We start from the raw sequence: 7,965 nt of genomic DNA on the forward strand, positions 1-7,965 counted from the left end.
CAGAATGATAGGTTAGTAAATCTATGTTTGACTAGTTTTTTTTTATATACTCGCATTTTGTAGTTTTTACATTTACTCTAAAAATCTGCGTTGGGTACGCCTCATAACAAGATTTGAGACCTAAAGACCATGGATTTGCTTTAACTCGAAGGAAATACTGGATGGATTGTACGGACTCATGCTTATCAATTTTTATGCCCATTCAAGCTGTGAGTGTGAATATTTCGGCTTGTATGGTCATGAAAAAATATCATCACAAAGTCAATATTTGTAGGATTTTTGCATGGTAAGTATGATTTTTAGATTTGTCATCAAATACACATTCGATCGTAACTCAAATCATGAAGAATAAACATTTTCCATGTGCTTTTCTGTCATTCTTCGTTTGGTCGTTGAAGGGTTCGGACGTGTTTTTCGAAGCTCTCGACGTCGTGACCTAATTATAATTTGAACTGCGCGGGTAAAGAACGCTCATTTGCGGCTTGGACATTGACCAATACGGACGTGTTTTTAAAGCGCTCTGAAAAAAGTTTTGACTTTTAAATTTTTTTTACTACGACAGAATCTTAGTTGACTGATGGTCTTTGACAAAGACAGACTTGTTTTTGTGAGCTCTGAACAAAATTTGACTTTGAAATATTTTTACGATTAAAAAGTTTCAGTTGACTTTTGAACGTTGACGAAGACGGACGTACTTTCGTGAGCTCTGACTATTGATGAAAAGTTTTCGCGTTATAGAATAGCGACTTGGTACTCAGGTTGTTGAATGACTGGATGACTGAAGTGTTAGGTTATTGTTATGAGATAACAACTTGACTTTGACTTGAGTTGTGAAATGAAATCATACTCTTATGCGATGTTAACTTTTGAACGTTTAGTATTGACTGACAACGAAATTTTGTGAGCGTTATATATGAAATGTTTGACTTACATTAATTTTTTTGAACGACTTGACTTCACTTTAAGTTTTGACATCGGACTGATCGGACGTGTTTTTTTAAGCTCTGACTGTTGTGAATAATTAAATTTATGTTGTGGTGTCAAGCGATTGACTGTCAGTTGAGGTTCAGATGTCGAGCTGTGCGGACGTGTTCATCGAGCTGCTGTCTACAAAAAACGTGAGTACAAATTTTTTTCGTTTTACTGTTTACAAGTTGCGTGATGATGTATGATGGTTGTAATGTGTTGGGTAGAAATTACTCAGTGCTGATACAGTGTCGATATGTTGTGATGAGCGATAATAGTGGATGATGGTGGAACAGAATATTCATTGAGCTATTTTGAGGAAGCGAACATATGATGGAAAAATGTTGCAAAAATATTAAATGCATGTGCTTATATGTACTAAATATGATATTGCTTTACTTGTATTTGCATGCTGTTAACATTTCTATTTTATTCCAGTGGGCTGTGGTGAGTATTGCAGATTTAACTTGTATGTGTGGTTTTTAGTTAACGATGCTTAATGAAAACTGTTATTGTACACTTAGTATGGAATGATGTGAATGATGATATGATGGGTAGAATTAATCAGTGCTTGTGTCTAGAAATGCTGAATGTTTATTGAAAAGGCTAAATGCTAGCCAGTACTAAGAGTTGAGCTACCGTGGGAATGTGAAACGAACTGATGGTGTAATATGATGGTGTATTGACATACTTTTCTTATATGTACTAAATATGATATTGCTTTACTTGTATTTGCATGCTGTTAACATTTCTATTTTGTTCCAGTGTGCTGTGGTGAGTACTGTAGATATTACTTGATTTTTAGTGTCTATGAATGCTGATGTATGATAGCTATAGCATGAGCTCAATGCTAACCAGTATTATGAGTTGATGTATTGTGGTGATGCTAATCGAACTGATGATGTAACATGATGGTGAACACTTACTGAATGCATAAAATTTATTGAATTGCATTTGTTGATATGCACTATAATATGATAAATGTATTGCTTTACATGTATATTTCATGATGTTTAATTTCAGTGGGCTGTGGTGAGTACTGTAGATTGTATTGCCTATGTATAGAATTCAATAAAAGATTATGACTGAAAACTGCTTTTGATTCTTTTTGAACAGTTTTAGGGACTATAAGTCTATAACAAAAATATGTCGGTTGGCGTTCATACAGCAATGTTTTGAGTAGTACAGAAATGTTTCTACGTTTGTGGTCGCCAGTTGTCTGTGATGTGTAAAGTGAAAAATACACGGAGCTTTGAATACAACAAACAGTTACTGTTTTAACACAGATTGTGTGCTATGCATTTTTCGATGTAGATCTTTTTCAGATTTGACATGAAATGTAGACCTGACATTTGAACAGAGCTGGGAAACGAAAAGGTAAGTTTGTTAAATTTCACAATGAACACTTGTGTTTTGACAAAAGAAGAGATAAAGTGAGTTTTGTCATCATCATGGTTTCTTTCAGAGTATAACTCGTGAACAGATGAAAACCTATTTTTTGCTAGATTTTCATGTACTCTTTTTTTGGATGATAAGTATGTCAGTAACTCAAAATCATACGGCTAGTACAGTATGGAACATGAATGCTTTGTTCAGATTTTCAGATGTGTGCTGGCAGTTCAAGTCTGGCAGCTGAAGTGAACAGTCGTGTTTTCTGGAGCTCCAACAATATGCTAGAAGGTAAGTAACTATGTTTGTTTTGCATTGCATGTTTTTATATGTTTCAGACTTTCAAGCAGAGATGTCATGCTGACTGGAGTTGAGCACAGGGCAGTGACAAAGTGAAAGGTAAGTACTTTTGACTGAATGTTTGTTCTATGCATGTTTTGTTTTAATACATTTCAGGAGTGCTTATCCAGTGATGATATGACAGTTGGAGTGAACAGTGGAGCCAAGCAGTCTTGTTTTTAGAGCTACTCAACAAGCCTTGAAGGTAAGTTTAGAATTTCTCAATGTTAGTGAATTGAAGTACTGTCACTTGCTTTTGGACAGTCGAACAGAACAGACGTGGTTGCGAGAGCTCTCATATCTGTTGTGTTAAACTGTTTTTATGATATGTTATGTTTGTTTGTTTGTTTGTGATGTACTATTTTTCAGATGCTGATGGCAGTGATGGGTTTTCAAGCTGACCTGAACAGAAAAGCACTCATATGGTAAGTACAAAATAGTTGTTATATGGGATGTTTTGTGCATGCTTTTATGTTTCAGGTGTACTTGCTGACAGCGACGAAGACGAATCAAGAAGAGGAACATTGTTGAGAAAGTGATTGGGACTTGCAAACAGGGTAAGTGTAACACTTGTGTTTGTTTAATTTGTAACATGCGTGCTTTGCTCTGTTTCAGATTTCACATGCAGAAATTAAACAGGATTTCAACTGCTGAGACACAATTCATCAAAAGTAAGGTAAGTTTTAATTCATTGATTTGAGTTGTACAATGTGTTCTTTACTTTATTTCAGATTCGAGTCACTGGTTTACACATGGAAGAAGATTTCCACGTCTGTTACTCAACTCTACAGAAGCAAGGTAAGTCGATCAAATTTTTGTTTTCATTGACTGCTGTAATGTGATGTTATGCTATTTTTTATGTGTGCTATGCAGAGATGGAGAATTCAATTTTAAGAAAGATTAACTGCTGCAGATTAGCTCTGCTCTGTGTTGATTTTTGTTCAAAAACGTTTAAAATGTATGTGTGTTTTCAGATGTTTTGTTTCAGTTGATGTCCAGATGGCAAGCAGTACAGACGTGTTTCTTGGAGCTGCCAAACAGTGAGTACAAACGTTTTATATTTTTCAGTTGTTTACTCATAGAAGTCTGTGAAAGATGATAACAAGGGTTGAATCTATCAGCACTTGTGTCTAAAAATGCTGATGTGTGACGGTTTACTGAAAAGGGTAAATGCTAGCCAGTACTTACACTTGAGCAACCGTGGGATGTCGAACTAACTGATGATGTACTATGATGGTGAACACTTACTATGTGTATCAAAATGCTTTTGTTGATATTTACTATAGATGATTTGATATTGGTTAACATTTGTTTGCATGCTGTTAACATTTCTATTTCATTTCAGGGAGCTGTGGTGAGTATTGTAGTATACATTTGTTTCAATAAACCATGATTAATGAAAACTGATTTCGATTCTTTTTTACAGTTTTAGGGATTATCACTCTATAACAACTCTGTCGGTTGGTGTTCGTGAATGTGAGCTTAATGTTTGAGTAGTACAAAAATGTCTTTACTTTTGTGATCGCCAGTTGTCTGTGATTTAAAGTGAAAAATACACAGAGCTATGAAGCATACACTTGTTTCAATATTTTATCAATGATTCATCAATGATAGTGTGCTATGCATGTTTTGATTTAGTTCGTTTCAGGTATGACATGACATGAAGAGTTGACAGTCGAACAGAGCTGAGCAACGCAGAAAGGTAAGTGTGTTTCATTTTAGTATGAACACTTGTATTTTGTTTTTATATGGTATGTTTTGTGCATGCTATGTTTCAGGTGTACTTGTAGTCAGCGACGAAGACGATTCAAGAAGAGGAACATTGCTGAGAAAGTGAATGGGACATGCAAACAGGGTAAGTGTTACAATTGTTGGTTTGATTTTTACCATGCATACTTTGCTTTACTCTGTTTCAGATTTCACATGCAGAAATGGTCTCATAGCAGTGCCAACAGTGAATAAGGATTTCATCTGCTGTGAAACAACTCAACAGAAAGTAGGTAAGCATTGAATGAATGCACTTGAGCTGTACAATTTGATGTGATGCTTTTCTCTGTTTCAGATTCAAGTTCCTGGTGTAGACAGAGAAATGTGTTTGAAGAAGGAATTCTACTACTGTGATTCAACTCTACAGAAGCAAGGTAAGTAGAAACAAAATTTTGGTTTAATTTAACTCATGTGTTTTGCACTGCATGCTATTTTTCAGGTCTCTCATGCAGTGAGGGAAAAGAAGAAGATTTCAAGAAAAAATCACTGCTGCAACTCAGGCCGATAACAAGGTAAGCGTTTACTATATTGTATACAAAATGTTTTTCTGTTTTACTCTGTTTCAGGTTTCAATTGCAGAGATGTTGCAGAGATGATTTGACAGCTTGTGGCAGAAAAGAAATTCAGCATCTGTTTCTCGACTCTAGCCACGAGGTAAGTCAAAACAAATATACTGGTTTGTATGTAATGTTGTTATGCCCTTCTATGTTTCAGACTTACATTGCTGTGACTGTTCCACAGTGGGTCAAAAAAGAGACGAATACAGGTTTCAAGAAGAAAATTGGCTGTTAAAAACCTGCACAAAATATGAGGTAAGTAAACTACTCTTTTGGTTTGTTTTGTGCTTTGTTATGCTTAACTATTTTTCAGATTGGAATGGTGGGTCGTTACAGAGCAGACTTTTGGACTACTGAGAAGTTGAGAAACAGAGAATGATTCAAGATCAGCTAGGTAAGTCTTGATTATTATGCATTGCTAAATGTTTTTTTCATTCCAGTATGGCTGTGGTAAGTACACAAACTTTCTATAATTTAATATTGAACTGTTTTTATGACCTGTATTCTGCATTGTAAAATGTCTGTTTTTCATTTCAGTATCCTGTGGTAAGTACACTAACTTTGTATAATTTCATATTGAAATGTTTTGATGACTTGTATCCTGCTATGCAATGCTTAATATATTTTTCATTTCAGTGTGGCTGTGGTAAGTACAATTGCCTTCTTTAATTTTCATATTGAACTGTTTTGATGATTTGTATACTGCTATGCAATGCTTATTGTTTTTTACATTTCAGTGTGGCTGTGGTAAGTACAATTGCCTTTCATATTGAACTGTTTTGATGACCTGTATTTTGCATTGTAAAATGTGTTTCTTTTTCATTTCAGTATGGCTGTGGTAAGTACACAAACTTTCTTTAATTTTCATATTGAACTGTTTTGATGACTTGTATTCTGCTATACAAAATGTGCTTTTTTCAATTTCAGGTCAGCAATGGTAAGTATAGTGTGTTTTTTTATGTATAATTTTGTATACATATTGTTTTTTTTCATCATAGCATGTATTTTATATTTATGCTTTGTGTAAGTAAAATGTTCATAAATCATTCTTATCTTCAAACTAAAAATGTATTGTGCTATGCAAAATGTCTGTATGATTTCAGTTGCCAGAGGTGAGTACCATTACAGTTGAAAAGTTAGTTTTGTTTAGTTAAAGTTTTGGTTCACAGTTCTGTTTGTTATTTGGCAAAATTTACATGTATGCATTGAGTCTTGATTTCAGCTCGATTGTGGACTGAAGAAGATTGCCCGCAGAGGGATTGGATACAAAATACAAAGTAAGTACTGAGTTTCTTACTAAAAGTTTTGAGTTGTATTCATTGTATGTTAATATGCTATGATTGCTATGAACATGACTTTTGTATTTCAGCGAAGACAACATAGGTAAGTAAAATTGTTATCTGTTTCATGTTTACTGTTACAGTTCAATATTGTGTTTATAAATTGTAAGTTGTACAAACACATTCAAAAGTTTCTAATCATGCTTTCGATTTCATTTCAGCTTTACTGCTAGACGAGTGTTCTCTACTACTTGACGAGTCAGCTTTACTACCAGGCGAGCAGTGACAACAAGGCGCCTTTGTGGAAACAACACAACAAAAAAGTGAGTATTAGTTGAAATTGTTTTACTGTATGTTATACTTAAATGCAAAATTGTGCACATAAATTGTAAGTTGTACAATTACAATGAAAGTTTCTGATCATGCTTTCTATTTCATTTCAGCTGTACTGCTAGACGAGCAGTGACAGAAAGGCGCCTGAACATGCAACACAAAACAAAAAAGTAAGTATCAGTTAAACAGTTGGTAGAGTTGTGTGTTTTTCTTTAGCAGTTTGTGTTTACTATTTTATTTGATACATGGTATATTACACATGCATGTTTTTATCATTTCAGGCTGTTTACTTTCATCGTTTACTGTTTAACACAATTTGCTTTTCTATTTTCAGTGCCAATATACAAACCTTGATGTGAACACCGAGTAGTCAATGCATACGTGTGGCGTACAGCTGCGACAAAACCGTGGGTCCATCGCACCGATAACTCGAACATTGGACCGCGTATGGACATCAGTGCAACTTTGTGAATCCATGTAACTTTGTGAATCCATGTAACATTGCGAATATGTGTCGATCGAAAAATGTGTACATTCTGCACTGAAACGAACTCGGTGTTGCAAGTGGCAAGTGTTGACAGTGTGTATGTTTATGTTTATGTTTTTACATGAAAACTAAAGGAGATTGTTCTCCTACCTTTTTTTTCCTTGTTTTATTGCGCTGGCCAGCAATATTGATGTATGTGTTTGTGTTTAAACTATGCAATACCAAAATCAAACAAAAATAAACATTAACAGTCATTAACTGTGTTTGGGCGGCCGAGGGGTTTAAGACTCCACAAGTGTGAAGCGCACTGATAGCACTTGGGGGTGAACACCTCGGTATTTCGGTGCTAAAATGTTTTCACGGTGCTTATCTTGACGCACTGTTAAGACTACCAACCAGTTAATGATTGCTTCATCTTTAAACAAAAAGTAAGTCTCTACTTTGGCACAAGAGACTCCAAGTACCAAATACCAACAATTAAAAAGCAGACGTTTTTCAAAACTATGATCGCTGAGATTGATAGTCAGATGGAGTCCTGCCCAGTTAGCTGTGTAGCGGTCTAGGGCGGGGTTGCAAGTCAATACGAAATGAGGCGCTATAAAGCAACTCGTCCCCGTTATGACCGTCAATACTTTCGACACTATCTGGGAATCCTTTCAACACCACATTGTTGCGCTGTTGGAAGGGTGGTAGGCACGCATGGTGACATGCCTGTGCTTTGCTATGCGACACCATGGTATTTTCGTACGGTGACACGAAATATCTTAATCTGGCTCTCTCAGAAACGCAGGCACGCGTTGACCGAACCTGACCGATGACCGAGCAATAACATTTCTATTAAGTGCTT

At 35.5% G+C, this 7,965-nt stretch overlaps 1 long non-coding RNA gene across 49 annotated transcripts; it reads left to right on the forward strand.

Moving 5' to 3' along the window:
* Positions 1-370: 370 nt before the first annotated feature.
* Positions 371-7,381, forward strand: LOC127850856 (uncharacterized). 49 transcript variants are annotated; one of them, XR_008035536.1, is made up of 6 exons: positions 1,126-3,492; positions 3,683-3,734; positions 4,333-4,396; positions 4,611-6,621; positions 6,742-6,801; positions 6,966-7,381. It is a non-coding gene; the product is annotated as an uncharacterized LOC127850856 (long non-coding RNA). The 49 variants fall into 49 exon arrangements; XR_008035531.1 differs by having other exon boundaries at positions 1,126-3,251; positions 3,426-3,492; positions 4,333-6,621; XR_008035529.1 differs by having other exon boundaries at positions 1,126-2,899; positions 3,064-3,119; positions 3,426-3,492; positions 3,669-6,621.
* The last annotated feature ends 584 nt before the right edge of the window (positions 7,382-7,965 follow it).

This window comes from Dreissena polymorpha, chromosome 11 (assembly GCF_020536995.1).
Source record: "Dreissena polymorpha isolate Duluth1 chromosome 11, UMN_Dpol_1.0, whole genome shotgun sequence".
Lineage (NCBI taxonomy): Eukaryota > Metazoa > Mollusca > Bivalvia > Myida > Dreissenidae > Dreissena > Dreissena polymorpha.